Raw genomic sequence first — 6,012 nt, forward strand, 5'->3', positions numbered from 1 at the left:
CATCAACTCTGTAAGAAGTCATTTTTTTCTGAAAATGATCATAGTAATTGCTTAATGTGGAGTATGGATAAATCATTAGTCCATGAGATATGTAGTAAAACATTTTGTAGTCTGTCTACACAGAAAATGACCCCCAAAAAAGAGCACTGTTTGGCTGTTGCCACAGAATAAACCTATGTCAGCCAGGTGTTCATGATGGTATATGGCAAAGTCATGTCTATTTTGGCAACACAAATTGCAAAATCTCTCTCTGATGATCATATACAGATCAAAGTATGTAATTTGGCAGGTAATGCTGTAGTTGGATTGAAGATGAGAACTCATATTATCTTCTAGAGAAATGATGACCTAAAAAATCATGCTCAATAATTTTACACTGAGGCCCAATGTAGTCAGTAATGACAAAGCAAAAGGCTGAAGATCCATGTTTCCCTTCTAGAGTAATGATTTTTGGGTTTTCAGGCAATAAGTCCCTTCAGGGAATCTTCTCTATAGGTTTCATGACAACAACACATCCCCAAGTTTAGGCTATATTTGGTGAGCCATATTTAGTTAGAGAAGGCCATCCTCGAGGCTAGTCTTTAGCTATATTTTTCTCATCATGTTATCCAGTTGGAATTTCTGGAAAGATTTTAGCTGCTCCATTAAAACTCAAAGAGAGTGGATGTGTTTGATCATAGATACAGTTGACACAGAAAATTAGACTATGCAAGAGGTCTGACTTAAGAAGAAAAATAAGTTACTACTTTCAGGAAGCTAAGTTCTGTAGATGTTTGATTTCTGTCTGGGAGTCAGGCAACTGGAATAGCATCACTGGAAACATTTTAGTTATACCTGAAATGGATCCCATTACAAATGGAGGAAATATTTCCTTCACTACCCAGCACTGCCCCCACCCCCAGGAACCGTTACTATCTTTCCGTGCACATGCTGAAAACTAACTCTAATATAGTGAAGGGATAATGACTACTGGGATCTCCATTGGATACTCAAAACAAATTCCCCTAAGGAAGGATCATGCCCATTGCATCCAAAGAGTGAAATGCAAGAATTAATCTGCCAATGGGTCTTGGCTAAAAGGCACTTGAGTATTCAGATAAGTACATGGTATCCCCTGATGATTATTAGGTCTTTAAAATGTCAGTGTAAGGAATTGTGGGTTATTGGTGATGCCAGTTTTTCCTAATTGGCCCTTTAATCTGTTTAGCTTTGCCAAATGGAACACTAGCTTCACCTTTGAAGTTCTTCTTTTCAAGACAAAAATCCTTTAGAAGATGACACCATAAAGGAAAACAAAAACAATTTTGGAAATACTTACATAAATGTGATGTTGATATCTTTGGAGCCATAGTATCATCTACATCATGAGGTCTTGTTTGTCCAAAGTATGGAGATAAAGATATATATTACAAATAAAAATTTTTGCATTGCTGATTGGAAAATGTTAATATGAACATGAAAGAGAAATCTGAACAAAAAGAATGTAATTTAGGCCATGATCTAAAAAGCCCCATGCAAGATTTTGCCTCAGTGATGGATAGTGAACACATTTTCAAGACTCCGTAAAACCAATTCTACATAATTTTACAAGGTCATTTTATGGGTGCCCATGGCCAATAGCCAAGCCCAATTATCCACATACCACTATTGCTGCGTAGACAAAAAATGGACCATAGGAAACTTGATTTTACCAGACACATCCTGACTGCTCTTCCAATCTAGAAACTTGTTTGTAAATGAGGACTTCTTTATGGTGAATGAATGGTGCTCAGTATTTTCATAAGTTAGATTTATATTTATTTCTTCAAGTATTAATTAATTGATTAACTAATTAATTTACAAATTTCTTTTTATTCATTCATTCATTTATCACTGGAGAAATCATGGAATTTCAGACTTGAGATAACCTCAAGGCATCCCTTGTTCTATACAATGTCTGTAAGATTCCATGTACCTAACAAATATTCATATTTTAGGCTTTATTACATGGTCCATGTTTCCTCAAAGAAGCCTTCATTTGGAACAATTCCATACCTCTTTTTTCCTCATTGTGTCTTCAGTTAAACATTTAGGCAATGGTTATCATAATGATAGGAGGTGAGTTGATGCATTTGATCATAGATACAGGACACAAAAAAGCTAAGGCAAAAGAGGAAGCCCACATAAAGGCAATAAATATGTTTGACTCCTTTTGGAATACTAAATAATAGAGGGTTGATTTCTTCCTGCGTCATCGTGATGTGATAGAATCTCTGGAAAGCATAACTTTGTTATTTTCAAAGAAATGTGTAAGATGGCAGTGGAGGATATCCATCCTTCATGGCCACTGGGAAACATGACACAAGTCAGTATGTGTCCAGGTTTAGGAAAATATATCAGATACACTTCGGAGATGACAACAGCGAGAGTCTGCATTTGAGTCTCAGACCACTTCTTCCAGAAAAGTTTGACATCCATGGTGGTCAGAGGGTGTGCGATGGAAAAATTCATCCCATGGATCTCAGTTGTAAGACATTGAAAAGAATTCAGACAGTTTACTTGTGACTCTGGTGGATTGATAAAATTTCTTAGGACAATTTAATAAATTATGTGTATATATATAATATATATATACACACACATTTATACATAAATTAAATGGAATATTACTCAGCTATCAGAAAGGATGAAATCTTACCATTTACATTGACATTGATGGAACTGGAGGGTATTGTGCTGAGTTAAATAAGTCAATCAGAGAAAGACAATTATCATATGGTTTCACTCATATGTGGAACCATATGAGAAACAGCACAGGGGATCATAGGGGAATGGAGGGAAAATGGAATAGGAAGAAATCAGAGAGAGAGAAAAACCATGAGAGATTCTTAACTATAGGAAACAACCTGAGGGTTGCTAGAGGGTAGTGGGTGGGGGGGATGGGGTAACTGGGTGATAGGCATTAAGGAGGATATGTGACGTGACAACCACTGGGTGTTATATGCAACTGATGAATTACTAAACTCTACATCTAAAACTAATGATGTACTATATGTTGGCTAATTGCATTTAAATATAAAGGAACAAAAAAAATTCTGAGCTATTGGTATTGCCAGTAGTTCACGATGGGAATTCTGACCAAATAAGTTTTACCCAATAAGGGCACTGGTGTCCAAAGTACTGGGAAAATTTATTTGGAGAAAATGTATGCCTTAAAGAATGAAATAATCAGGAAAACAAAAACTATTTTGAAAGTACTTTTATAGAAATAAGTTGGAAAGTTCTTCAAAATTTAAAGCAACTCCCTCATGACCTCATGTTTCTTTAATAACATAAGTTCACCTGTATACCAGGATAATGGAGTATATGAATCAGAACTTCAATGCTGTTAGCAGGATATGGAAGGGCAATACGAAAAAAAGAAAAATGACTTTTGAAAAATGGACTAAAAGTTGCCTAGATCATAAGAAACAAGTATATTTTAATGATGGGAGATATGTTTTACTGAAAAACAATTCCATATAAAATTACATTGATACTTCATGAGAGTTCCTGAAATATATTAAATTATTGTACAAAGAAAATGAAATTGAAGCCAACAATGAATGAGCCCCAAAAGTAAAATTATTAAAACTGAAAACAGAGCTTAAATAATGAATCAGAACATCTAGACCTACATATGACAGTATGTCATACTGTCACACACACACACACATACATACATAAATGAAGATTAGGAGCCAATTTACCATGTTTTATGAAAGTAGATATATATGGATTTACTACTACACAATAATTATACATCCATTGGTTCAATTATTCTGAACACATTCATGTCCTAAATGGTTTAAACAGACAAAGAAAAAGCATACAAAAAATAACCAAGATGAAAAGGTTGCTCTGACAAATATCCTAATTCTCATTAAACACATTATTTTGAAAAGGAAGAAAATGAACACGCCTACACAAGGGCAAAACTACCAACCTCTGGGAAGAGACCCAAAAACGTGGGTACCTGGGTATCATACTCTGTAATAAGCTGAACATTTGCTTAGAAGAGGTTGGCAAGGGAGACATTCCATGGTGCTGAGATACCTATCAAATCCTGTTCAAAAGGGCACGGGGTCCAGCCTTCATTACGAAGGGGGAGTATTTGATATAAAGTCCAAAGAAGGGCCATACCAACCGGGACTCCCAATCCTAACCAAGCAAATTGTGGCCCTGAAAATGCACAATAGGGGGTGTGTGGGGAGTATTCCAATGGGTTGTGGGGCATTAACATTGTCTGAAATCGTTTGGGAGCCAAATAAACCATTGGTATGGTTTGAAATAAAGGGCAGAGATTTCCTAAAATGCTGTGCTTCAGTAGGGATCAAGGATCATGTTGGCAGCCTCAAGAGGTGCCAAGTCCCAAAAAGCATTCAGGACTGGTAAATGTTGGCAACAGGGGGAGGAGCCACGGAGCAGGGAGTTTTGACAGCTGGCCTATGGATCTCTCCGCAGACACCGTCCCAACAAAGATGCTGCCGGGAGAGGCAAGGCTTGCTGGACCCAAACAGGGGAAGATATCCAAAGATTCATGCCCCTGAGGTATCCCTCTCTACAGGAAGCAATCGCAGGTAAGCAGGTTCCAGAGGGATACGAGAGAATGCACTCACGCATTCACCGATCACCACTGCCTTGTCTGGGTCAATGATGAGAACTCATATTGGCTCAAAGAGAGATGATGACCTAAAAATCATGCTCAATAGGATTACGCTGAGGCCTGATGGAGGGGAATGTCCTGGGTTCAGCATCCCAGAAATCCTTGGGGCCCTGGGAGAGCGCTGCACTTTGGGGCTTGATGTGACAGATCCCCCGAGTCTCCCAGTTGTGGCTGTGGCCTGCTGTGGGCACCCGGGTGCCCTAGAGATGCACGGGCCTTCAACCTTACTGCTGACTCATTCCTCCTCCCAGGAGGCCCCCCCAGGGAGCCCTTGCTTAGCTGCCCTGGTCTCCGCATATCTTTCAGAGTGCCTGGTGCCCAGGGTGTTGGCATGGCCTACACCATGGGAAGTGAGTGGAAGCCTGTGAGCTTGGAAGAAGACTGCCCAAGCCATCAGGGTGGGTTCGGGGGAACAAAAGGTTGGTGGCAGCATCGGTGATGGAGGCAGTGACAGTGGCACGGACTTTGGGTGGGAGCCCTTGATGTCCAGGGAGTATTGACTTCCCCTTGGACATGCACCTGTGGGCCAAGCCACGTGGAAGGGAAATGAAAGGTGGGCCAGGTCCCTGACGAGTACCCAAAAGTGTGGGGACGCCACCATCAGCCAGCCTGCAGCTGACATTGTCCCGCTGCTTCACCGCACGCCCCATGGGCCATCGAGATGGTGGACATGGGCCCTTTGGGCCACTGGTGGCTGTCCCACTTAGACCCGGACCATGCCTGAAACACGCCCCTTGGCAGGCTGCCCTGGGCAAGAGGGCAAAGCACCTTCCACATGCACTCAACTCCCAAGGAATTTGGGATTCCTTGGGGCAGCTGCGGAGCACCCCTCCACAATCCCACCATCCCCCGAGACAGTAAAGGCCGACCGGGCCTAGGCAGGGAATCTGTGAGTCCCTGGGCACAGCAGGCAATGGCCCTGGGCCCCTTGATGCAGCACTCCAGATCTCAGGCAGTGTTCCTGGGGCAGAGGCCAAGCAGGTGCAGGCACAGGGCCCTCGTCCATGGTGGGCAGTGGGCAGCATGCCTTGGTGTGGTGCAAGCCATTGTTCAGGAGCTATTCCTCGGCCCTGGGGACCCTGGGAGTCCAGGGGCACTGGCTCCCTGTGTCCTAGATGGCTGGGCCTAGCTCTGGGTGCCACCAGTGGCCTCATCCATGGGAGGGCTAGGGCCTCACCCTACCTACCAGGCCCTCACACTTCACACTGCGCTACGTGCTCCCAGCCTGGTATTTCTCGGGAAGCCTGTGTGCTGGCCTCCAATTGGGGCTACCTCACCTGGGCTCAGCTCCCGTGGGGGGCTACATTGTCTGTTGTTTTGGCATCCAG

The 6,012-nt window shown here is 42.2% G+C and overlaps 2 non-coding genes across 2 annotated transcripts; both read left to right on the plus strand.

The window, feature by feature from the left end:
- The first annotated feature begins 303 nt into the window (after positions 1 to 303).
- On the plus strand, positions 304 to 385 carry LOC117803873. Its single transcript, XR_004628001.1, has one exon. It is a non-coding gene; the product is annotated as a small nucleolar RNA SNORD115 (small nucleolar RNA).
- Positions 386 to 4,665: 4,280 nt separating this feature from the next.
- On the plus strand, positions 4,666 to 4,746 carry LOC117803872. Its single transcript, XR_004628000.1, has one exon. It is a non-coding gene; the product is annotated as a small nucleolar RNA SNORD115 (small nucleolar RNA).
- The last annotated feature ends 1,266 nt before the right edge of the window (positions 4,747 to 6,012 follow it).

The sequence above is a fragment of the Ailuropoda melanoleuca genome, chromosome 9 (assembly GCF_002007445.2).
Source record: "Ailuropoda melanoleuca isolate Jingjing chromosome 9, ASM200744v2, whole genome shotgun sequence".
Lineage (NCBI taxonomy): Eukaryota > Metazoa > Chordata > Mammalia > Carnivora > Ursidae > Ailuropoda > Ailuropoda melanoleuca.